The sequence below is a fragment of the Mauremys reevesii genome, linkage group 1 (genome assembly GCF_016161935.1).
Source record: "Mauremys reevesii isolate NIE-2019 linkage group 1, ASM1616193v1, whole genome shotgun sequence".
NCBI lineage: Eukaryota > Metazoa > Chordata > Testudines > Geoemydidae > Mauremys > Mauremys reevesii.
In genome coordinates, this window is record NC_052623.1 from 231,160,074 (window position 1) to 231,187,100 (window position 27,027).

General features: G+C 43.9%; 1 long non-coding RNA gene across 1 annotated transcript; it reads right to left on the reverse strand.

Moving 5' to 3' along the window:
* Positions 1 to 584: 584 nt before the first annotated feature.
* LOC120397181 lies at positions 585 to 17,425 on the reverse strand. The gene is made up of 3 exons (XR_005593701.1): positions 17,331 to 17,425; positions 13,067 to 13,158; positions 585 to 641 (listed from the first exon to the last, which is right to left on the reverse strand). It is a non-coding gene; the product is annotated as an uncharacterized LOC120397181 (long non-coding RNA).
* Between the last annotated feature and the right edge of the window lie 9,602 nt (positions 17,426 to 27,027).

Here is a 27,027-nt window from a genome sequence, read left to right on the forward strand (position 1 = left end):
TAAGAGGAAGAAGCAGGCTGGCTGTGAAAGACACTTATCAGGAGATTTTCTTTACAAGGACACAGAGGGCACGCAAGCAGGCCTTCATCAATTTTGTTAAGGAAGGGGAGAAAAGGAAAGAAAGTGGGGGAAAAGCAACAGAGTTCAGTAATAAAAATGTGATGATGGGTCAAATTCTCAGCTGGTGTAAATTGGCATAGCTTCAGGCCACACATCTTTTAACACCCCCAGCTCTGCTTAGCATTTTCCTGATCAGTGATGCAATCAGCAGCTATAACAGCAGCAGATTCTCTTTTCCTTCACATCCCACCCCGTCATTTATTTAGATCCATACACAGCACAGATAGAGAACGGAGCCGGTTACCTGTGAATGAGCAAATGGGTTTCTTTCCACTGTATAGATAGGAGAGTTTTTCTAGCAGTGCTTGGGCCTGGAATAAAATTATTAGTAAAACTTAATAAAAGCATCCCTTGTCCCCCACCAATGAATCGGACTACCCAGGACAATTAGACTGTCCAAACTCCTATGCCATTTGTCTCAGCTTCAGTGGTGCAAGACAATGGACTTCTTTTCTGTTGTTTGTCTGCGAATAGGGAAAGGGTTGTCTTGAATGTGAAGTCTCTCCACGTAATAGGAAAATCTGCAATGAAATATAGAAAGGGTTTTAATTACCCTGGTACAACTAAGTGCAATGATGAACGGATGTTATATTTGCAGCTATTGGACGTAAAGAAAACAAAAACAGGTGCTTCCTTCAAAGATGTTCAACTTCAAGTTTATCAGCGCCCCTTCTGCATCTTGCTACTGACTTTGGAGCTAGGAGGACTGGGTTTGGAAAGCACTGCACATCCTAAAGTGAGCCTAACTCCTCCCTCTCATATCCCTCTTTTATTACTCCATCCCCTTTTGCAAGGCTAATCTTGCTGTAGCCTCTTCCTTCCTTGACTCCTCTGTCTCCAGCCTTGGAGCCAGGATGCCACCTATGCTGTTCCTTGACCAGGGGAGGATCACAGCACTGTCAGGTTTTACTTCACACCCTTCACTGCTTCATTCTGGGTGTAACTCTCATACTTCCCTGAGCAGACTCCAGCCCAGTGCAGGGAACACATCCATCACTGGAGGCTCCTGTACAGCACAGCAAAAGATTCAAATAGTTACTCCAGGAGGGATTGTTGTACATGCCCCTTCTGTGAGGAGCATACCAGGTGCTGTCAAGGGCTGCTGGTACAGACCCTGAAGTGGCTCACAATCCCCTCCTCAGCCCTGCCAGCTTCACTGTCCAATGGGATGCTGATAAGGCCCAGTATGAGGAGGCAACAGTGAGACTGTGGAGGCTGACCCAGAACACCTAGAGAATGAGGAGCATGTAATTCAGCACCACTACTGGGAGGAAGTGGTAGAGGAAGCCTCTCCTCCCCCACCCGACAAATCTGAGGAGGACCCCGAGCTGCGGCAGGAATCAAAACCAGAGGCTAGTAAGTTACAATGGGCCCCACCTCCCCGCCACCACCAATATTGCTTCTTGCTCTGGTGTGAAGTTCCTGATTCTAAGGTCAAGGGCGTTTGAAGTAGTGTGTGCTGACTTTTCCTCCCTGGATAATAGGCCTTGCATTGCTATGTTTCAGAGTTTGAACTTGCAGTGCTGAAGCCCCTGCATTATCACACCGTCCCATTCCCCTTACTGAACTCAGACTTTCCCTCCTCCATCCAGACCACACTCTGCTGTAGCCCAAAATGGTCCCCAAGCATATATGGCTATAAATGAAGGATTGTATTGATTTACGATGAACCACTATTATGCACTGGGCTAAGCTACATCTTAAAACCAGATTAATGAAAAATTACTGTGCCCCTGTGTCGGTGCACTTCTCAGCCAGCAGTCAAGAAGCAAGGGTCCTGGGGCCGTGCAGACTGAGGGAAAGATGGGGGTGGGTTAGAAAGGTCCTGGCTGGGGATGGGACAGTTGAAGAAAACTTTAGACAACCAACTATAAATTAACAACAGCTATCTTTTGTCCCTTGAAAAGAAAATTACTCAATTTCAATGCTTCTCCCACACCTCTGATCTTATCATCCTCTTACAAAGGGGAGCTGTGCAGAACAAAGTGGTGGTGGTGATTGGAGTGGGACGGGGAAGGGAACAGAACACAGTTGTAGAATACTTTCGGTGTCTCAGGAAGAGTTAGTCTCAGAAGTCCTTTCTGCCTTGCAGGAGTAGATGTTTTTGTTTAACCATCCCTGTCCTTGGTGTCTGGCCTCTCCTTGAACAGAGTCATGCTGAACAAGCCAGGTAAAATGGGGGTGGGAGAAGATTCTGATGTGGTAGCATCCAACAATTACTGGAAGGCAAGGCATCTCAGGAAGTACTGCCTGAAGAAATCGGAGCGACCAAACCATGCAGCTACCTGATTGGTCCACACCAATAATTTAAACCAGAAAGTTGCTCCAAGGAGCTGTCTGAGTAACAACACAGCCTCTGGCTTGCTACTGCTGCAGAGCTTGTCTTTCATCCCATCTTGCTCCTGGCCTAGCTTGCCCTTGGAACCTGTCTCCTGGCTCAGCTTGGTAACTAGTCCCAACTCCTGCCTTCAACCCTGGCCCAACAGATGCTACTGTGCTGGCTGCCTAAGCGCCAGCAATTACTCACAGAACCAGTCAATCTGCAACTACCACCTCCTCCTCCAGCTGCTGCCCAAGGTGCTGCTTAGCCAGAGGATCCTGTTTGAAGGAGTGCCCTTCACCCCACATGACCAGGAGAAGAACATGGAGCCTACAGGACCCCGGGACCTCACCCTCCACTGGCACCCAAAAACCCCTCACAGGGTGACCCCAGTAAGGGAACCAATAAGCCTGCAGGAGTCCCGGGCCGCACCAAGTGCCTGTCACTCAAACTCCTAGCAGGAGATGTACCCAGTCCCCTTTCCCCACGGAGTGATTTTCCCTTATCATTTCCCCCCTTGTCAAGAGATGGGCAAGGAGACAGGAGCAGAGACAGTAACATTTGGACAGTGTTCGCAGTAGCATTTCCTTAATTTTAGTATTTGTTGTGGAACTTTCTTTTTTAAAATATTTCAATCACTCTTTCCATCTGGTAGTTTTCATAATGGTTGTGCTTTCTTTGACTTGGGTGAGGCCTCTCTTTCCTAAGTATGATGAACTGAAGATGTTTTCAGGTTCTGGATTGGGCCTGATGATTTACAGTACATGAAACTGAATGGTGTATAACTGTTTGGTGCCATGATACTGCTAACACTTTTCTGTCTCTACCCCACCATCCTCTCATGGATTCAGAAAGATCCAAAGTCCAAAGGATCCAGGGGAGGGATGGAGAAAGAGCAGTTAGTGTATGTGCTTACAGACAGCACTACTACTTTTCAACGAGACAGAACTTAGTCTAAAACACAGAAAAGGTGTAGGTGAACATCTTTATGGCTTAGTTCAAATCTAAACACAATTAAATACAGGTGATGGCAGCATTTGCTGCTACCCTGTGCATAATGGCTTGTCCTCCCTCCCCCCACCCCCCAAACACTTAACAATTTCAACCCTCCTAGGGATTAGTGCTCTGTAATGGCTGCTAAGTGCAATTAGCACTGCTGATAATGAACCAACGGTTAAAGAATAAGAATGTTTACACACTCCACCCCACACAAAATCTTCATAAAGTCCTTAAAAGATTGAGTGCTTCCATTAACAGAGGTTTGTAAGCAAGCAGGAATAGTGAAGACCAAACATTGTCCAATGACTGCATTACAACTCAGCCACCACCCTCCACTGCACAAGCCCAACCCTAAGGTGATAACCCAGTGAAGATGCCCTGTTATAATTGTCTTTAATGTGCGCAACGTCACAGGAGCGACTGTCTAATGACTTTTGGCTGCAAGGGAACAAAACCCTCACAAGTCCACGTATGAACCAATGTTCCCTCTTGTGCATTTCCAGCAGCTGTACAACGTGTGAAGGTGTCCATCAGCACAGGCAGATGTCACCCTCTGCCTCCCTGCTGTGCCAAGATGTGTGGACATATGGCATGCTGTATATCCCTTTTCTGCTAGAGACAACAACCGGTGTGCACATGTAAACCAGACTTGTCCTGAGCCCACTTTGGATGGAGGCACTCCTTTTTACTGTCCCAAAAGTTGTGGAGTGCACAGTCGGCAGTGATTATACAAATGATGTTTGCCACGTTGGCATCTAGCGGGGTGATAGGCAGCACCAACAAGATTTCAGTCTATCAAATGTGCATCCCATGACCATTCTGCAGCCACTGAGTTTGTAACTGAATTCCCTTTTTCCAGGGTCATTGATGTTAAGGTACAGTTTTATGAGCCAAGTTAGTAGTGAGTATGCAAAGTCTCCAAGACAACAATTGGCACAGACACACCATACAGGCTCAGTTTCTCCATACATGCACAGAGGTTGCATGACTTAGCCGATTTAAAACATCAGTTCATAGGGTTGGCCACAAAAAGTACCTAGTGATCAGGTTCCAGGTTTTAAATAGGCCAAAATGTCCCACCATGGACAAGTCATGGCATCTGAAGCTGGGAGTTGCCCCTGGGAAGGTAGAGATGCTCCCGGCAATAAAGGCGGTGGTCTTGTAGATGAAACCTCGAATCTAGGGAAACACCAGTGCTACTTTGTGTTTGGGAGACTGGTGTCATAAATGGGTCGCTTGGAAATAAGGAATAGATAATGATTGTCAAGTGACCAGTGATGGTCCCACAGACAAAGTGGGAAGGTTTAAGGACAGTGGTGAGAACTGCTAGTTCCACTTCGCTTCTTTGAAAAAATGAGAATATCTAAGTAAATGATCACAAATTGGTTGAGGATGCCTCTGAAGATAAAATATAGTGGGGCTGTTACATAGGCCCAATGCTGACCAAGTATTCAAAATGGCCATATCTGGTTCAAAATGTCATCTTCCATTCATCCCCTTGCTGTATTCTGATCAGGTTTTATGCTTCACATTGGCTCAGGTCTTCATGAAGCTCACAGAGGCTTTCCAGGAGTTCATTTATGAGAGGAAGGGGGTATCAATTGCAGATAGTAATCTCGTTGAGAGCTCATCAATCAACAAAAGGTTGGAAGAAGCCACAATAAGTTAGCTGCTCTTGCTGGGCAAGTGGAGAGCTGGATGAACCTTTTCCACAGATTTTCCTCAAGGTACTCCCAGAGGGCCTGCAGCTCATGTTCAGATAAGGCATAGCTATATTCAAAAGGAACCTCCATTTCTGAGTGAGGATTGATTGGGCAATCATAACTGTGGCAAGGTGGCAGAGTGTCTGGGTTCTGTTTTGTGAAATACCTTGGTGTATTCTAGGTACTTGGCAAGATTTCCAGGCATTTCCAGGAATCTTTGGTTTGCAACTTTGGAGCACATCACACAATGCAACTGGCCATTTACTGGAAATGGGAAAGCATTCTCGTCGGCACCACAGTGAACAGAAGAGAATAGATCGTGAGCACCTGCTGATTCAGGAATCATGAGTGACAAGCCAAGGGACACCAAGGATGACCGGTGAATGTGGAGCAAAGATGATCTCTCAGTAACCACCAATGGTAATGACTTCTAGGGGGCTGTCTGATGCGTGATGGGGCCTGAAGAGAGGAGTGATCCATCAATAGCCTCGACAAGCTCAAGGAAATCCATGATGAGGATGGGAATTTGATGCACCTTAAATTTTTGGTTGATGACGTTGCCAGAGATGGCATGGCAGAATGCCAGAGTCAAAGTGGGAGATGGAACGGGGTAGTGTGTTAGTTAGGGATTGCCAAGATTCTGGCAAATAGGCGGTAGTGTCATTCATTGTGGGGGAGGAGTGGAGCACCAACCCAACACTAGCCTCTCTAATAGGGATTGGCTTTGGCATTTCCCGACCCAGAGGTTAACTGGACCTTGGCCAGGCACCCTGCTGTAACATGCCTAGGCCTCCCACAATACACACACAACCATCATGCCTGATGATGGTTCTCTTTGCCAGCAGCGAGGTGGGACTGGACTCAGTCAATTTGCATCAGTTCAGGGTCTGGTAGGGCAAGTGGGACCGTGGAAGTTGGGAGAGTTCTAGCTGGCAGGGGTTGGGTACTGTGCCATTTTCCTTGGGCTTGCTCCATTAGCCAATCATTAATTCAGATGCACAGATTGATTAAAGCTTTCAGGTTAGACAGAGGTTCCACCTGTGCTAGTTTGCCATTGATAGAGTTGTTGAGCCACTGCCTAAAGTGGTGTCTCTGCATGGCCTAATTCCAGTGGGTGTCTACAGTCCGACATGGGAATTCTGATGCATATTTGGCAACAGACCCTTCTAGAGGGTGTGGAGAGCAGCTTCTGCAGTATGTTCTTGCTTAGGGTCATCGAAGATGCCCACCACTGCCTGAACTAAGCTCTTTAAGAGTTCAAGAAGAGGACTGGACTCTTCCAGGAGCAGGGACACCCACTTCAGGGCCTCTCTGCTGAGCGGGCTAAGTACTAATCCAGGGGTAGGCAACCTATGGCACACGTGCCGAAGGCGGGACGTGAGCTGATTTTCAGTGGCACTCACACTGCCTGGGTCCTGGCCACCAGTCCGGGGGGCTCTGCATTTTAATTTAATTTTAAATGAAGCTTCTTCTACATTTTTAAAACTTTATTTACTTTACATACAACAATAGTTTACTTATATATTATAGACTTATAGAAAGAGACCTTCTAAAAACGTTAAAATATATTACTGGCATGTGAAACCTTAAATTAGAGTGAATAAATGAAGACTCGGCACAGCACTTCTGAAAGGTTGCTGACCCCTGTACTAATCCCACACAGTTATGACTGTGGTGGCAAAATAATTGGAGATGACATTGTGTGGCAAAACCCCTACTTATCTCCTACCGGCTGTTCAAACTGTCACATACTGAGGTGTAGCTGGTGCAACCTAGTGGACAGAGCAGGAGTCTGGCCTACTGATCTGAGCTGAATCAGAGGATAGACTTGGAGGTGTGGTCAGGAGACAAGGCAATGGTTAGAGCCAGGAGTCAGGAATTCAGATGTAGGCAGGGACTCAGGCTGGAGTGGGACCAGGCACAGGTTGGACCAAGGTCTGTATAGGGAGTGGGTCTGGCACGGCTGCTGGTGTGGAATGCATTCACTAGCCCCTGGGCTGCTGTTTCTACATGGCTTAAATGGTGATCTTTTGGCTTTTGGGGGTCCAGATAACCTCACTGAGTTGCTAGGCAACCAAGCCCAGAGGCGGCTGAGTTCCTGATAGTCCGGATGTGGGTATACATGTGTACACATCGTTATACGTGTGTCCAGCACAGCGTAGCATGGACACTCAGCATAAATATGGAGAGCATGTACAAGCATGTACATGATCCAGTGCTCAAGTATGCATGCCAACGTAGACACAACCTTAGTTACTAAATACCCACCGTCAGAATGAATCAATGCAGATTTCCTTTAGTCGGTGGCAACAAATCAAGTTTCAAAAACAATTAATTGATACAAAGATTAAGACATGAGAGGACAAAGGCAGAATTAAAAAGGTGTGGGAAAAATAAATTTGGAAAAATTATTCCCCTAGACTGTCATGTGGGTGGACCATGGCCAGAGGCACCCCATTTCTGCCTCCCTTGAAAGGGAAATAATCTCTCCTGAAAGCAAATTAATGCCTTGGCATAAATCAAGCACAGGCATGTATACACTGACCCAGACATGAAGACTTTTGCAAGAATGTGGTTTTCAACTAAGTATATTGCATATCTTTTTTCCATTTACCAAAGCCTGATAGACTTGGTTAAAATGTGCTAATGTTGGAATAAATATTTGGTGAAATTTCTGGAAAGTTTCTTGTAAGTGAATACTATGTTAACCATCTATAGATAAAGAGGGCAGAAGAACAAAGAGAAGAACTGTGCAATTAGATGTAAAGATTCCCAACTCCCTGCTCCCACAAAATGTTTCTGTTGTTCAAGCTACATAGGGTAATCCTCCAGCAGTGTGTTGTGGGGCGAGGTCTCCAAACCAAAGCTGAGGCTAGCCTGTACTGGGAGAATGTTGTTGCTGCTTCACAACTTGGTCATTGGAATTAACCCTTTACTGCAACCCTCTGACGTAGCAAAGCCACTCTGTCATGGCTCACACAGAGATGTTCTGTCAGTCAAGTACTTATTCTGAGGACTTCAACTGTTTTTTTTTTAATACTTGTCAGGGGTGAGAACTCCTCTGGCTATATTACGCCTATAAATCAAGATTTTGTTCGGCTACATGTTATATTTAGCAGGAATGATGGCTATAGTCACAGATGTCCATGAATGAGTACAGGGAGTCAAAACTTTCACCTACAGTCACACTCACCTGGGGAAAAATACCTGCATGCAACATCATTAGCATGACATTTTTATTACATACTCTGTGTCGGGTCTGTTTTTTCAGCATATGCTCTTATATAATGTGAAGAGGCGATGGCACGCCTATCATATAAATATTTTCAAGCATTCCATCATTAGGATACTAAAAGTGCTAGTTTCCAAGTGGTTTCCCCCTTCCTTGCCATCTATTATGGCAATATTTCTATTCACCTAAGGAATCCTGTTGGAAAATTCCCGTTCTCCCCACCCCTAATAGAAGTGGGGGATTTCCCTACTTCCCAAAAAAATTAAAAACAAAAAACAAAACACTACAAGCAGCAGCACAGCACTTCACCTTGTACATATGGATTGGGAGTCTTGGCTGGTACATCATTGAATTACACAACACTAGTAACTTGCCAGTACATTCATGATGGCTGCATTTAGAATAATATATACCTACATAAGGAAATACTAAAAGATTGTTTTGCTTATTATGGGAAACAGCCCCATTGTTTCATCCTTCACAATATTTGACCCCAAACACAAACACCTATGTCTTACCAAGGAGAGGGGGTGCTGAAAACAATTATCTAAATAATGTGCATACTCAGACTTGAATTTCTTCCTTTTTTACCAGCTATCATTAGACTAAATCCATTTCCAGTCCAGCCTATGTCTGTGCAATACCCACATAAGTCTATGCCCCTTCTCTACTGGATAACCTTGTCAGCCCTCCAACCAGCTCCCTAGCTCTCCTGGGTTGGCCAGCTCATTTCTCCTTTTCGAGCCTACTCCTTTTCTTGGTTGCATTTCTTCTCTGCCCCCCCCCAACACACACCCACACCCACACACACCCCTCTACCCTCTTTTATACTTTAATAGCAAATGTAGTGGAGGTGAAAGATGTCAGATTGACAGCCCTGAACAAAGAAGTCTTCTACTTATTCATAGAACTAGTACTGACTGGGAACCGGCAGGGAAAGGTGCCTCCCACTCTCCCCCCCCCCCCCCCATACATATCACTAGGTCAATGTGCTCCAGCACTGACTTGGAGATATCACTTCTAAAGACAGTGTGATCTCCATGCCCAGTTAGTACTCGGACTCCCTGCTAAAACTGCCAAGGAATGTTCCAGTTGTGATGATCTTTGTAGCATAGCTATCTGCCACCCACTGAGAACCAGACTGAGAAGCCATCAATTCATAAATTTATTCTATTTATTTTATGACATCACATCAGTTAAACTTCCATTCCAAAACCCCATGTTATGGCTGAAAATACCTCCAGGCAATACCTTTGCATTTAAGCTAAAAATGTCTCACTTCATCTGTGCCCCGTCTGTTCTTCCTTTCCCACCATTGTAACTCGGAAATTACATACAACGGCTGAATGAGTATGGAAACAAACTTAAAATCGCTGGGGTAGAAGTTACCAGCAAGTGTTCATGTTTTAACTATAAGTTATTAAAAAGCAGTAAATATGGCAAACTAAGCTATTCATCTTGCAAAGAGGGTGGACCCCTGCAGAGAGCCCGAACCACTTTGATGGGGCTATGCAGGGCCACGAGGGTCCACCTTGTAGCACTCACTGAAGGATCTGGGGTGAGCTAAACCCTTGCGCTATTGCCTCTTCAGAATTTCCCCTCAGAGCTGTTGAAAAGGCCATTTGAGTTTACTTACTTTTATATCTTTTTGGATGTATGTCAGCATTTGGGATATTTTCCTTTTTCAGATGTAAACCACTCAACCCAAACAAACAACCTGTCACTACTAAATTTTACTTATTCCTTTCCCAGCATGAAGTAAGATGACAATTGATAGTCTGGAAGTAAAATTACAAAGCAGGAGAACAGATAGCCAGCCAAATCACGCTCTCACATGGAACTCCTCCATGAGTGTAATCGAGAAGAGAATTTGGTACATCAGCATTCATGCCAGGGCATTGTGGAGCTACTCAGATATTGTGGAATTCTCTCTTCCAACCTCTCTTTCTTAACCCCATGCCTCTCCGACTCCTGCCCTGGTTTTACAGCTGGTAGGAAGCACTCCCAGACAGCAGCCAAACTTGGAAAGAGGACTGAATGTGCATCCAGTCTCAAGGTGAATGCAAAGTTAAAGGCATTTTCATGAAATGTAGTATTAATCCTATATTGTGGAGGTCAGAGAGGTGTGACAAAATTAGGCTGGACAGCTGCAAGATGATGGTGGAAGGCAGGCATATTAGCCATAGAATGAAAAAGCCCCTTTTCCCTATAAGCTGAAAAGGAGTTACCTCAGGTCAGCTAGGGACACATGAGCCCAATTAAGGACCGCCTGAGACCTTTAACCCCTCACCCCTTCCCACTCCTCGGTGAAAGGAGAAGGAGGAAAGACAAGCTGCTGCAGAGGGCAAGTGTAAGCACGGAGAAAGGTTTCTTCAAAGTGGGAGGCAGTTCTTCTCCCTACAGGGGAAGGACTAGCTTCCTTGGGCCAAAAACAATGCCACCCTTCCTCCTAGCCCTAGACAGGGGATAGGGAAAGGTATTCCCTTTTGTTTTGTGTTGTGAATTTGTTTGGTGGAGGAGTACTCTTTGGGCCTGCCTCAAGGCCTACATGGAAACACAAATCCTGGTGAAGTGGAGGAGGTGTCTTGTCACAGAGGCCAATAAGGATACTTTGGATACTTTGCATGAAGATACATCTTATTCCATATGCCACACTAGTGGCCTGATCTGCAGAGGTGCTGACATGCAAATGCTGTGCTCCTCTGAAAATCAGGCCAGCTGGTTAATAACATTAAGGTTGTGACAAAAGCTAAACGAGAAATTTTAAAAAAGACATAAAGCTGACGCTCCGACCTGAATTTGATCCTGTGTGACTGGGCATGGCATGACAACGATATTGCAGTGGGAGCTGGCAGCAAGCCTTACACTTAAGTTGCCTAACACTTTCCATTATAAGATTATTGCAACCTATTTTCAAACAACACACCCCTCCATTGTTTGCATCAGGACTCTGAAATTTGGCAGAGGGGGGTTGCCTTGAGGGAAGGAACATGCCTTTTTCTGGTTCCATGTATATCTGTTCAGATTTGGCCAAGTTATAAATGTGTTGAAAATCACCGATTTCTTGACTGTGTTCTCACAGAACGCAGCTGTGTTTTTCTGTTTTGTCTTTTTGGCAGCATGCCAAAAACCCTATAGATGCTAAAGACCTGCATAGGCACCCTGCCCCAGTGCCGCACTACAGCAGCTCCACAGAGAGTTTATACTTTGGATAGGACAAAGACAAAAAAGATCCACCAGCAGATCCAGGAGACCAAACGTGGGAGAGATAGGGGCACACAGAACACAGCGGGGCACAGAGCATAGTGGGGGGTTATATTAGAGGACATCATTCATAGAAAGCATGGTTGCAGCACTGGGTTGAGAGACTTCTGAGGGATACAGAGCATGGGAGTGGGACACAGAGACAGAGAGAGAGAGAGTGTGTAACATATGGACACAGAATGCTGATGAGGAAGGTTTGTTACATTCCCTCCAATGGCTGGTTTGCAGACAACAGGTTTTCTTCCTGGAGCTGATAGCCAGGTCTGCCAGCTGCTGCAGTTAGGCCTGTTGTTCAAGTGGTAGCAGTCTGTGCTGGAGCGCTGAGGGTTCAAATGCTGCAGCTGATGCAAGATAGAGTTGCATAAAGTAGAGTTTGGTTCTACCTTTGGAAACTACACAAAATTACAATAAAAATGATCATTCAAATTGCCAACTCAAGCATTCAAAAGTAAGGAAATGCCAGCTTTTCAGCTGCCTGTTCAATATCAGTTCTGCCCCCTTGTGTGTATGTATAAGTGATCACATACTATTTTCCTCCTACAGGAATCCTGCCTCATTCTTTTACCCGGGTTTCTGTATGTTCTTTACATACTACAGCTCCCCTGAGGAGTTTTAAATGAGACAGAATACAACAAATGAGGAAAGCAGACAAAGGAGAAAGGGGAGGGATATAATGTGACAGGTTACATGCACCTTTTTCATTCTCTTCATTTGACTGGTTTTAAGTTAAGTTTTAAGGGTTGGAGGAAGGTCCAAGAGCAGGTATATACAGCAGTGGAAAGGAAGATAGCAGTGGAAGGCTACCCAAGAGTAGTGAGTTTGAAGGAGGTTTTGTGACTAAAAGGAGGGTGTGGGGGTAGCATGGAATCACAAGGAAAATGACAAGGAGGAGTTGGCAGAGCACTGTGCTCTGTTGGGAGGAGGTGGAAAGAAGGGTTGAGATGTTGTCTGGATGTTGCTGTGTAGAGCCTTTTAGGGGCAAATGAGGCAGCTGAACTTAGAACTCCTTGATGAACTTAGTTAGTAGCCCTATGTGTTGATCTCACATGAAGACAGACCCCAGTGGCTGGCAGACATGTCTCTGAAAGGCAGGGTTCATTAGGGAAATAATGACCGATGTGAAGATTGATGCAGTTGGTGTTGCTCCTCTAGAAACCCCACCCAATAGTTACAGATGAATTTCTAAAGGTTGAGCCCCAGTTCAACTAAGCCCCACCAAAATGCAGATGTTTTGCTATATGAACCTCTCCGAATATTCTCCCTCCCATTTCACTAGTACTTATCCTACCCTTTCCCCGCCAACTCCTCAAACCTTATTGCTAATTCTGCTCCCTTTTATCTGTTCCTCCTAACTTGGACCCAATGACACCCATCCCCCCTTCCCACATTTTCTCCAGATTTCTAACCTGCATTTCCCCAACAAGATACCTTTATCAGTTTAGATCCCACCCAGTCCTGGCAGTCTGGTACACTCTGCTTGCCAGCTGTTGTCTTCAAATCTTGGACACTCCAGTCTCATCCTAGGAACAAGAACTCATTGTGTGCCTCTGACCACAGTTACCCCAGAAGTTATGAGATTTCTGACCTAGGTTAGATTTCCAGACTTGCTGAGACCCTGCAGTAAGACTTTGCAGGTAGCAGCAAAGGTAAAGGACCAGAGGACTTATATAAAGCTATCTAAACAATTTGAAAAAGACCAGTGGCCTGATTTTCTGAGCAGCTAGCAATTCCCGCTGTTAAATTATGGATTTAGAAGCTTAACTTTAGCCTCCTGCCTTTTTTTAAATCTCAGCCCCTGGTTGGTTTACTGTGGTTTTTGATAACAGATTCAAGCAAGTCTTTAGTACTTTCCTATGTATAACCTGTCTAATAGATGAGAAGAATATTGTGAGAAAAGCAGTTTCCACAGTTTCTAGCAAATTCAGGTTAATCTCCAGCAGAGACTAATGAAATATGTGTTTGCTTGTTTCCAAGCAATGTTTATACAAAAATTATCTCAAGATTTCAAGGGACTTTTTTTTCCTGAGGGCTTGTGATAATATATCCTTGCTGAACTACTCTTTATGTTATTGTATACTGATCCAAAGGTTGCACAAGCTCTTTACATTTCTCCCCTGCAGTTAGGTGCATTAAGTCTTTCAGATTAAATCTAGAGGGAAGGTCTTGACTACCTGTGGCCACTTAAAATCCCATTGCATTTTGCATAAACCTGGGGAGGGAGGGAGGTTAACACCAGTGTCCCACCCAAATTTCAATGTGGATAATTACATTCCAATTACTTTGCATTTTCTAATCTATATTCTTCTTCACATATTGTCCTGAGATGTGTACAGTGCTTCTGAGCAGTATTAAACCACTGTTGCATTCTACCCTAGAAGCAACTGCATTTCAGTGATGGGTGAAATGGTCATAGTACCCAAGGCAAAGCCCATCAAAGTCACTCAGAGTCTTTCCAGGAACTTTGGATCAGGTCCATAGGGAAATTTGTAATTCATTTTTTTAAGTCTGCAAGGCATTTGGGGAAACCTCCTGAAAGAAGAATGCTAGAAAAGGTAAACCAAAAACATTATAACATGGGGTGCGGGAAATTACACTGATGGATCCATGTCAAAGAATAACCACTTAATCATGTTTCCATAGCAAGACAAAACAAAGCCCTTTATTATTGAAAATTCATTTTGGCAACCAGAGGATTAGAGGAAAACTGAGTCAGGTATGACATGGAACCATTGAATTCTTAATGCTCAATAAAAATATTGTAATCTTAATTTTAGAAAAAAACACTTTGTTCAACTGTACGTGCATCTTGATGATTAATGCTTCAGCAATGGTTTTAACACCTGAAGGGCGACAGCCACTACTTTCCCATTAATGCAAATATGAATTTAGGGTGTGGTAAAACAAAGTGCTCTGCTTTGGCTGTGTCAAGTGAAAATGGAGTCACTTCTAATTACTGTACAAGTTTGAATCCAAAATAAATGGATACAGGCATGTAGTTAGAACTTGATGAATATGGAAAAAATAATTTATTCCTGGGTGAGTCTACAAACCCATTATTTGTGATTTATTTTCAAAAAAGGTCTTATTGTTTAATCAGACATTTTAGTCATGCTTGTTATCTTCTAGTTCACTGATATACAATGCTAGGGGTGTGGAGGCTGAGACAAATTTGAAAAACCTCAGGATGTAAGCTGTCTAGAAACAGATGTGCAGTTTAGCATTTGTGGTGGTGAATGCTAAGATTCATATGTGGTTTTCCAACCTTCATTTTTCAGTTGCTTATAATATTCTAAAACAAATTCTTTTGAGGATGAAACTTTCCTTGCTTGGTTTCTGCCCAAAGGTGTTTTTTTTTGAGGGGGGGGGGGTTAAAGTTTGAACAAATTAGCTTAGTTCTCTGAGTTACTTAAACATGGAATCTCACCCTCACATCAAACACACACTTTCTATATGTTCCAACTAAAATTTGGCACTTACCTAACTAAAAACATCACTGCTGAAAAGTAGGTCCAAATCCTGCTTCTCCTACTGACATGAGTGATGACCCTGATTTAAATGAGACAGCTCATGTGAGTAAGGCAAGCAAGATGTGGCCTTAACAGTCCACACTGAAGAGGAAAAAACAGTCTAAATTTAAAGAAAACCAGGTGAATATTTGATGCAGCACACTTTCTGTTCCATTCTGCTGGCCTACTTCAAGGCATGCACTCTACAGTGGTTGTGTGTTTATTCACTAGGTTTCAGGGTGAAACAACTGAACTCATGTCAACTTCTCCAGGTTTTTAGCCCAGGTCTCCAAAATTGAAAAGTGAGGGCTTAAATCCAAGAGCACTGTCTCAACTTCACAATTTATTTTTAATATAAATCTTAGTGCTGTGTTCTTTGAATTGCTATAAATTTTCAAGGAACAACATTACCCTTCGAATACAGGCAGACTAGGCAAATCTTATGTGTAAACCATGAGTGATAAATATGAAGTCATTTTTTACTGTGTTTTCCTTTGAATTTTCAGACAACATTTTTCTGTTTACATTCTTCCCATTTGCATTGTTGTTTGAAAGCTTTGGTAAATTACCTGCCAGTTTGTAATCCATAGTAGCTGCTTATATTAAAACATGTCACACTCCTGACATGTTGGGAAGTATCACAGCCCAGTATAATATTTAGCTTTCAAATTTTTGTTTTGCAACAAGAGAACCAACAGTCTTGATCGGCAAAAGCAACTTTGGTTATTAGAGTTAGGACATGAACTTGGCTTACCAATGCCAGAAGGAATACAAGTGCGTCCTTTCATGATCTTAATGAAATCATTAATTATGTCAGCAGCTGAAGCGATAGATCTCTGAACACTTTGCACTACTTAGCAAACCAGTAGGCTTCTCAGTCACTTAGAAATCTTAGAAAAGGTCTTCTTAAATGGACCTCTCCTAACCATAAATAGCTTTCCAGTTTCAGAGATTGCCACTTCCTCCCAACCTCTTCCTCAGTCTCGTCATGGCAGAGAACTCTACTGGTGTTTAAGTAGAAAAAGCAGGCTGAATTAATCTGTCTATACAGAGCAGCATTGCTGCAACCAAGAAATATACCACACTTTTGGACAAGAAAAATATACCACACTTTTCATTCATAAGAAAGCTCTCTCAATAGGCTGCTTTCTTTTTAGTTACAGATTTACTATACTTGAGCTCCTTACCCTAGTTAAGGTAATTATTAATACGATTTTTCTTGATATACATGTCCACATTTTCACCTTCTAAGAACAGTCTTACCTAAGAAATGAAATTTTATGTAGTTATCAGAATTTAAAAGCAAAAAAAGCCATCTCTGGCGGGGAAAAAATGTTTCCAACTGGCCAGGGAGAGAACACACTCCGTGTTTTAAGTTAGAGCCCATAGTTAAAGAAGGAGAAGTTGCAAGTGAGAGGTAGCAGTGTATTAAGGCAGCTTTTGTTCATCCTGAATATAAAAAAATGTGATATGAAGCAGAGTTTTATTCCAGGAGGTGCTAATAGCCTGTTCTATTTCACTAAACAGTCATTCACCTATTCCCTTTTTCATGGCATTGAAAAGCACAGCCACCCTGTTCCCTGATGGCATGAAATGAAGACAAAGTGAATGGCAGTATGATGGGGCAGAGCAAAATAAATCAGAAGTTATTGAACAGATCAAAGTGAGGACATTTTGATGCCAACTTGATCATTACATGTATGTCAGCACATTGCATCAACATGCCACGTTGCCACATGATGATAATGCTGTAAAACAGACTGACAAAGAAGTCAGCCATTTGTTGTCACTGTGGGTGTCATGGGCCCCAGAAGTGATTTCTGGGTAATGACAGTACCCACTATAAAGGCGATAGCACCTTATTTATAAGGTTTTGAGGATAGCTATGGCCATAATAGGCAGATAGAGAAGCTTATGGGTGGTTTTCACTACGGGGAGATCGTAGTGAAGGGACTGAAGTAGAGATCAATTTAGTGGGTCTAGTGAAGACCCGCTAAATCAATGGCAGAGCACTCTCCAGTCAACCCTTGTACTCCTCCTCCCTGAGAAGAGTAAGGGAAGTTGACCAGCGAGCATCTCCGATTGACGCAGCGCAGTGAAGACACTGGGATAAGTTGACCTAGGGCTATGTCAACACCAGCTACATTATTCACATAGCTGGAGTAGCGGAACTGAGGTTGACTTACCCCGGTAGTGAAGACTCACTCAGAGACCAGTGCTTGAGGAGGTGCCTGCTGAAGTTCTTCGATGTTCTTTGAGAATCTGCCAGTCCCCGGCACAGATGAAGAAAGCGGCAGTAGGACTATGGAGATAAACAGATACCTGAGTGCATGGGTTCAGGTTCATAGAAAAAGGGGCTTTCCCTCTGTGCACCTTTCAGATTGGATAGCTTCCATTTGAATTGCAAAGGAACTAGTGTAATAAATTAGGAGAGCTCTAAACTAGGCATAAAATGGGATTGGGAGGTCAAGTAAAATGGGGGCAAAAAGATAAAATGTGCCAGGGAAAGTCACAGCAAAGTATGTGTGTGTCTAGCACCAAAATGGATGTAGGAAGCAAAGTCTTTGTACAGCTAGGAAATACCACAAGGGATATATGAAAATTTGAATGGGCAAAAAGGCACCGAAAATGTGTTCAAACTAATGTGAAAAGTATTGGTAATAAGCAGAATAAAATAAGTACAGTTCTGCCCTCAGTTATGTGATCCTCACTCCCAGTGAAGTTAGTGGCAGTTCAACGCATAAATTAGCTCTTATGAGAACCTTATTATTCAAACAAAACAATACATTTTGTTAACATTACAGACGCATGGTGAAATAAAACACAACTGGACTATCAGTTAATCTTTTGTTTGTTTTTCATGCTATCTGAGACAAAGAGATATAATTTCCCCTATCTTAAAAATAACTCCATACTTGACCTTTCCACTCAACTCCAACTGCTCTCAGTTTAGTCCCCAACAACTTCCTCATGGCTAAATCCCAGGGCTTCTACTCTATCCACATCCTCTTTGGCCGCACAATACCTTTCCACACCGCTTCAGCTACTCCTGACTTTTGAAATCTTGTGTTCTGCTGGGTTTTGTAACTCCTTCCTCTCAGGATTTTGCTCCCATCTCTTTGATCATAACTTCAGCATCTGATTGGGTGGATCTTCCTCTTCTTCCCTTCTCCACCCTTAGGTGGGTTTCTCGCAGGGCTCTGTCCTTAACCCTTGCCTTATTCACTATCACAACCTTTCACTGAAGACTCTTCTTCCATCCCATCGCACATCTCAGTTTGTCTCTTTGACTTCTCCTCAAAGATATTTTGCTAGTATCTTAAGCTAAACACAACTAAGATCTCATCACCTCTCTCATAACCTTCCTTCGCCCCCATTTTTGGTCGCTTTTGATAACACTACAATCAGTCATTCAAGTCCATACTCTGGGCATCATTTTTGACTGTCCTCTCTTTGGATTCCCCCCATTCACCACCACTCCTCTCCCCTCTTGGGCTATAATCAAATCTTGCTGTTTTTCCCTTTGTAAGATCTCCAAGATTCATCCAATTCTCCCTGTTTTGAAGTTGAAAGTTTTTATTCAGGCTCTTATCTCCTCTTACCTGGCCTCAGCCACAGCAACCTTGCCTCCACCAAGTCCATTCAAATTATTCCTGCCAAAACCATCTTCCTTGTTGGTTGCTTTATTCATGTCACACACACTCTCCAAGTCCCACTATCTTCCCCATCGCCAGTGAATAAAATAACAGCTTCTCACCCTTACCTTTAAGGCTTTTCATGATTTTGCCCATCATACCTGGCAGACATTATTTTACTGCATTTTTGACCAACACTTTCCCTTCACCAATGGTGCCAGCTTTTATTGTCTGTCATCCACCTTTCCATCAAGCACATCTGTGCTTTCTCCCATTCTGTTTTTTATGTATGAAACACCACAAAAAAGACCATAGAGCCACTACTTTATACTCCTTTAAATCCCTCCTTGAGATTCGCTTCTGCCTTGATGCCTACAAAACAGTGCCTGGTAATAATGGTTAGGGAAGATGGCTAACCAAAGTGACCCAAAGCTAGTTTATGCAAAAGCATGTTGGTATTACTATTACCTCATCCTCTCTCTCCCTACCTGTTTGTTTCATCCATTGTTGCAGCCAATCCTCAGTCTGGATTTGGCCATATTCTCATCTAGGCTCTTGCCACTGGTTCCCTCATGAGAGCCCCCACTCCTGGGCAAGCTCACTCTTCCCTACAGGAGTTGAGCTCACTTTCTGGGTCCAGTCATTGGCACTACTTCTCAAGTCCAACTACAGGGCACTGATGGAGAGCAGATGTCCAGAGCCATCTCAGGGCTGCAGTGTATGTATACCCTAAACCAGGGAGAGGGAAAGGGAAGGCTAGTCGCTGCCTTGGGCTGAGCTCTGTTGGCTACTAAGCTCCCACACAGTCTTTAACAGCTTCTCTTCTTAGGCAAAATACCCCCTCCCCATCCTGTGGCCAGCTTCACCTTTTTAAGCTCTCCTTCTCCAGGTAGAGCTTATTCTGCAGGTGCACCTGATAAAGGCACTGCCTGCGTGCAGGGATGCTTGTTAGGCTTACTGTCAGTGGAAGAGGACCATGTGCCATGACATCCATCTACTGCATCTTGTGATTAACCTTGGTTGTAAGCTTTTGGGGCAAGAACGGTTTCTTTTATTAAGTGGTGGTATGGCACCCACTACAATGAGACCATGATACTTCCTGGCAGTGTTTAGATAGTACTATAGTATGAAATAATATTTAAAATGTACACGAATGCTCTGAGGTGCAGATGGAGCTAGGATTTTTTGATGAAACATATGTCACATTTTAACATTTAGAGATCTTCTAGAGAATGCCTTATGCAACATTTGTTTGTCTACCAAAACAGGCACATTAATTTCACAATGACACCATTCAGTAGAGCCTAATACACAGGGTAGCTTTTGTTTTATTTTCTATTTTTTTAGTAAATTCGTTTTGCAACATAACAAGTAAACAGCCATAAGGACGAGCCTGGACCTGAAGTTGAGCATCTGCAACTAAGGTAAGATTGACATTGTGTGAATGGGGCTTAAACAGATTTGTGCAAACTGGCTCCCCACAGGTGCAGACAACTATATCATCACTATTTCTTAATGAGTCCAGGTTTCCTGAGGATTGTACAACTATCACAATTGTTTTCAGAATGCTTATCAGTACATCCAAACAAAGTATTTCATAAACAAGCAAGTGGAACCCTTGATTACAAATCCTGTTCTGAATTTTATACAACAGATTACATGGTACACAGCTGTCTTTGATAGCACAGTTTGCTGCAATTCCTCACATCTGTAGATGCTGAAGTGAAATTTGCTTCCCTCCTCCCCCTCGTGCTGGTTTTATATAGCGGCTGGTTTCTTAAGCAGAATTTATGGCTTTTCTCTAAGAGACACATGTGGGATGGTGTGCACTTAAAATGATCTGTAGGATGTTTAAATTGTCAGGACTAACCTAACACACACTGGTTTTGTAATAGGACATTTTGTAATAGGGTTTGTTATTCCTGCTAATCTCATGGCTTTATGCAATATGCATAGTGGTGTCTGGTGAATGAATGGAGAGTGCCATGTACTGCCACTTTGTCTATTACACAATTTTTCCATATTTATGACTGAATGTAGGTCTCCAGGAACAGCTAATCAGAAAGCACACAGTTGAAATCGAGTCTGATATTTGGATGTACTTTCTATGGCACATGGGATTCCTGGAGTTTGGACTTCAATATTTCCAGTCTACAGTACTGGGGGTGGTCTCATTCTCGAAATTACTGCAATGGCTAGGGTCTGGAATGGGCCCTCTTTAGTACTTTGCTTGTGTGGGTTTGACTCCCCAGAACGGCTAAATCCTCCTATGAAACACGGGTCTGAGGAGTTTCTGCAGGTTGGGACATACTATAACTTTGAGATTGATCTTGCACCCATTACAACAAGTGGGAGCTTTGTCACACTTTGTGCCCAGCTCCTAGCCCCTCCCCAGCTCCACCCAAAAGAATGCCCACTTTAGATCCAGAGCAACCCTGCAGAAATAATCAACAGCAAGTCTTGCTGAGCAGGGTGTAGCTAGCTGCACATCCAGCTCAACGACTTGCAGGATCAAGAGCTAGAGTGAAATCCACTCCATCAGAGTATTTTGGCTGTGTGCAGGTGGAGTGCAGAGCAAATGAAGTGAAAGCTACCCCACAACACAGGGCCCAGCCTGTGGCTATATTTAAGCCTCAGAGATGGAATGGCAGCTATGGCCTCCCCTGTCAGTTGTGTGGGGCTTTGGTGCCAATTGGCACAGATCTCTAGCCTCTCTTTGGAGTCAGCCCCATCCTGCCCTAAGTGTGGCCTTCAGTACATCATATGTGGGGCTAGTGCAGAGACCATTTCTGTGGCATGCAAGGAGTGCACAGACTGCTCTCATTAACTCCCTCTTCCCCCAAGCTCCCAGAAGAGGTCTAGAGGGCTTGCACTAGCCTTCCAGACCACAGTGAATTTCACCTGAAGTGATTTGCCTACAGCTAGGAGAACCCAGGAGGTCTGACTAGCAGTGCCCTGTGCTGACCACTATCCCAATTCTCCCCACTTTCATATTTTAAGACAATGCTACCATGACCCGAGTAAAACCAAATACAGCTTTAGAGACTGCCTTACTCTTCTAACCAGTTCCATACAGAGAATCACAGGCTATTTAACAGTTGTACACTGAGACCAGCTGACTCTGAGCCAAGCCAGTTGACTCTGAACTAACTACTTTGTTATTTGGATTAAGAGATGAGATATTCTCTTTAAAAAAAAACCCCACACATCACTTTGATACAGGAGAAACTGTCAGAAGCCACTATAAGATTCATCTGAGGAAACCGTTTCAGTTTCTTGTTCATTAAAGCCCCAATCCTAGATTCCAAGGCCAGAAGGGACCACTGTGATCATCTAGTCTAACTTCTTCTATAATACAGGCCATAGATCTTCTCCAAAATAATTCCTAGAGCAGATTTTTTTAGGAAAACAGCTCATCTTGATTTAACTATTGTCAGTGATGGAGCATCCATCATAATGACCCTTGGTAAATTGTTCCAAATGCTGAGCATAACCCCCCACTGACACTAGCCATTGAAACAACTGCTTTAGTGTGTGACAAGCAAGTTTCAGGTTCCTACAGGATTTAAATCTTGAACTAGAAGGGTAGCGATAATTCCAGTTAATTATGAGAAAACATGAAGGATAGTTGGGTCTCAGAGGGACAGAGATGGACAAATATTATAATACCTATTCTTATTAAAAAGGGAAACCCAGAGACAGACAGAGCAATATTCTTATCTTCAATGGCTGGTAAAGTGTTGGAACAATTTAAGTAACCATTTTTAATCACCTAGAGAAAAAAACCAGGTGAAAATGAGTAGATAACAGGATGAGACCTTTTAATTTTTTTCCCAAGTGAATTTAATTTCTGCCTTTGGTCTGCTAGCAAACAGAGTCCTATCCTTCAAAGGTTAATCATGGCTCCCTCAGGCATATCTGCTATACCAGCTTGCCTGTGCACTACTTCTGTTGCTGAAGTAGACTATGCAGTGAACCGTGGGAACTCTATGCACTACATTACATTACAGGTGACCTGTGTAAAGCAAGTAAAGTAGTTACTCCATTTTACTTGGTGCTGCTTAGGCCTCAGGGGATATGTCTACACTGCAGTGTAAGCCCAGCTCAGAGTCAGGCTTGATCTTGAGCGCAACCCTCTCTTCTGTCTACACACAAATCTATCTGCCTTGGGCCAGCAATCCCTCTGGACCAATGCCCCACGAGACCCAGCAAGAGGAGTGGGTCCAAGTCTGAGTCCCAGTGGAACTCGGGTCCACAGTGCATCATTTTGCAGTGTGGATGCAGCTTGGGCCCAGGTCCCTCAGACTCGTGTCCTGAGAGTCCACCAGTGTTATCCCACAGTCCCATGGGTCAGTGTTCCTATCCTTTCTATACAAAACTCCGAGGAAATGGAAGCAACCACCTGGTTCAAGTGTAGCTGCGCAGCATTTAACCCTTTCGTTTTATTCTGAGTGTTGAGCTGCAAACAGAGTGAACCTTCTACTGCATTAGCTATGGCCACTGACAAGACATCCTTTGCCAAGTGTGCTGCAATCTGGTCACCACACCGCACTCAGATTCTGGTAAATCTGTGGTGCAAGGTGACCATGCCAGCAGGTAGGGGATCTTGGGGGACAATTACTGCACTGGTGGGGTGCAAAATAAACTTTATTAAGAAAATGCAAAAACAGGGAAAATTCAATAGTGAGGGGTATGGGGCTTGTTAAGGTAAACAATTGGGGAGGGGCTTCTTTTGGTGAACAGTATAGGGGGTTTCAATAGTGGGGTACAATACAGTAGGATACAATACAGTGGGTAACCAATTAACACAGAAATATAAATGTAACAGGTAGCTAACAATTTCTATGTAAAGGGTGTGTTACAGCAGCATATAACCAACTAACAGTTATGGATAAAATATGTTAAGTAGCAACAATCCTAGGTAAAAATGTGTCACAGTGGTGTAAATGTAGAATGTGAGGTGTATCAGAGAGAAAAAGTAACCAATGGGGTTTTATGCTAGACTTTAGCAATACAATTGAGGTTTGGCAGCAGTAAGAGCAGGGTGAACACGTGAGGGAAGGAATTAAAAGAGAGAGAGCATGAGGTGGAGCAGAGAGCAAAGGCAGAAGCGCTGTGGAGGGAGATTTAAACTCAGAGAGACACAGAGAACAAACAGGCTGTAAGTTTAAGCAGCAAAGACTGCAACAAGTCAGGGAGACACAGAGGAAGCCCGGGGCGGGGGGAGGCTGACAGTGAGAAGACAGACTTAATCACAATTATACAGAACACAGCAAAATCTTATCTATGATCTAACTTAACCAAGACTACACAAATTAGCAAGTAACAAAACACAATGCAACAATTCTCTAAGCCTAACTTACAGAGTACAATGCAAACAATTTTCTAAACCTAACTTAACCACAGCTATGCAAAATGAAATTACAATTTATCTAGACTAAAGGCTAAACCTAACCTAACGGGTGCACCTTATACTAGGGGTAGTTCCAGAGGGCAGAGTGGTGTGTGCCCAGGATACAGCTCCAAGGGGCGGGGAGGGTTTAACTAGTGGTGGCTGCAGCAGTGGGGCGGCTGCAAGCAGGCTTATTTCGAGCAGCAAAGGCGCTGCAGAGCTACAAGCAGATTACAGATACAGACCAAGGAGTTAGCTTGGGTCTGCCTGCTGGGGAAAGAAAGCCAGCAGCTAGGACAGGGGGAGTTTGCAAGAGGGAGTTCTTACCAAAGCAGCAGCAGGAACTGCAGTTTCAGCATCAGAGGACGCAGAGAGGACTCGATTCGCTCACAATAATCAGGAGATCTCCAGGCACAAATTTGTTGTTCGTGGGAGGGGAGTTTAAAAACGGGGGTATGCTCAAAAACAAATGAGAGCGGGGAGAGGGCGCCCCAAAGACCCCTAGCTGATCAGACCAGGTGGCAATGCAGGAACCTCTCTGAGGTCTGATCAGAAAATGTCTGGTTATAAAGGCAAACTCAGGCAGCTTCCCGCCAGTAACTTTGATTGGTTCCCCTTGTTAGAGGGGAGGAGAGGAGACTTCAGGTGAGCACAGGACATGCCTGGGCAAGTTTCTGAGCCACAGGCATGACTCATATACTCAGCTATTTGGGCCACTTTAGGTCTTGCATTTTTTGGGCAGCGCCCCCTACACCGAGCCAGGTCTGAACAAAGAAGCTAGACAAAGGAGCAAAAAGCCCCCCTCCCTGAGCAGAGCAATGGCTCCAGTTAGTCTGCACAAGCCATTTCCATGAGCAGGGCCAGGCTGTGACTTTTTTAGCCCAAGGCCGGGAGGGGCGGCCACACAGAACAAACAGAAAGGAGAGGAAAAAAAGGAATGCAGCAGGGGGACAGCTGTAACAGACACAAGGCAAGCAAGGTATTTGACTTACAGTAGGAGTACCAGAAATAGCAGATAAGCTGGCAGCATACGGGATTCAATGTACTGCTGAATGATGAAGGGAGCCAATTAATCAGCTCCAGAGTGACCACTAAAAAGGCATGGATGAGAACTGCACCTCTGGGAACGCCCCATCATTTGGCCTCTTTTACAAGGATTGTGACTGGGTGCTGGGTGCTGCGCCGAGCACTGAGCCCCTAGGGGTTCACTCTAACCAGGTAATCTGGGATGGCAACCTTCTGACCCCTGAATCTAGTCTAGGACTGGAGGGGATCCAGAAGGCACCAGATCAGGCTAGTGAAGTGAGTCTGGTGCTCACACCAGTCCCCAAGGAAGCTTTGCCACCAGAGCAGCTGCAACACATTCTGGATTCATATTTGGAGGAGCTGTTTGATAAAGAAGCAGCCTGCTGCAGAACTGGCATTAGAAACGGAAGAGGCAAAAGTAGCCCCAGAGCCTGGTAATTGTTTGATTCAGTGTTTGTTGTTGTTAATATATGAACAGGAGGGATTTCTGGTTTATAACCCAATGCAATTTTTATTACAGGCCATGGGGTAAGAGTGTGCATCCACTATAGGCAGAATTCACACCAATGCCACCCCACCATGTGGAATTCAAAATGAAGACCAGGAAGCACAAAGAACAGTTAAACAATCATTTAACATTACATTTTTACTAGATACCTGCACATTTTTACAAAGATATGCTGGAGTGTTAACATATTGCCTTCTTTTTTTAGCATGCTGCACTGGAGAAATCAGCCATGCCACAGTGTTACAAGCCGTCTGTAAACAGGCTAAGACTCAGGACGGAGGTAGCTTGCTGACTGTAGCTGCTGTCTCAACTTGCTGATCTACTTAACAAGGCAGTTTACTTAGAGTGGGGTCAGCATACTTAAAGGGGCAATGCACATCTCTCTTTCTCACACAGCGTGTGTGTCTCTGTCTGCCATGCTGTCTCCCCTCCCTCCATTCGTGCTGCCTTGTAGAGTGTGAGGCTACATTAACAACAAGTATTAACTCTTGAGGGCTCAGCCAAAAGCTAGTTCATCATTTAGCAGCAAGGCATTCCCTGGGAAATAACCCACCCTCTTCCACCCTCTGACTTCACCACCTCAATCAAGCTTCACAATCATCATTCCTGTGTACAGTATTAAATTGTTCGTTTAAAACTTATACTGTGTATATGTGTGTGTGTACATAGTCTTTTGTCTGGTGAAAAAAATTTCCATGGAACCTAACCCCCGTTCCCCCCTCCATTTACATTAATTCTTATGCGGGGATTGGATTTGCTTAACATTGTTTTGCTTAAAGTCTTATTTTTCAGGGACGTAACTACAACGTTAAGCGAGGAGTTACTGTATAGTGTTTGTAAATTTCAACTTTCCATTGTGCATGCACTCTTTTCACTCTGCTTAACTTAGCTGTGTCCATGCACCTTCTGGGCATCGAAACATTCCTCTAAGACTATACTGAAGCTGAGTTTTATAAGGTATCAGTTTTTGGCCTAGAGATTCTATAGGCCCTCTTCTCTGAGGATGCACTGAACCTTTTTTGAAGTACTGAGACAACAATGTGCAGTTTGTTGTCTGAGTTCAGACCCTTCCACCTCAGCTGCCTAGCCACACTGCAGCAGGAGCCTGGGATTTTGAACTGTCACAGACCAGTCAAAGAGGAAGCATTTATGTGATGAAATGATGGTGGACAAGCAGGTATATGATGGGGTGTACACCTCACACCAGCCATGAAAGGGTTAACGAGGGCCTAAGAAGCCAATTAGGTTACCTTGCCTTGCCTGAGAGAGGAAAGGCCAGGATTAATTTAGAGTAAAACCCAGCTGGGGAAGGCTGGGCCACC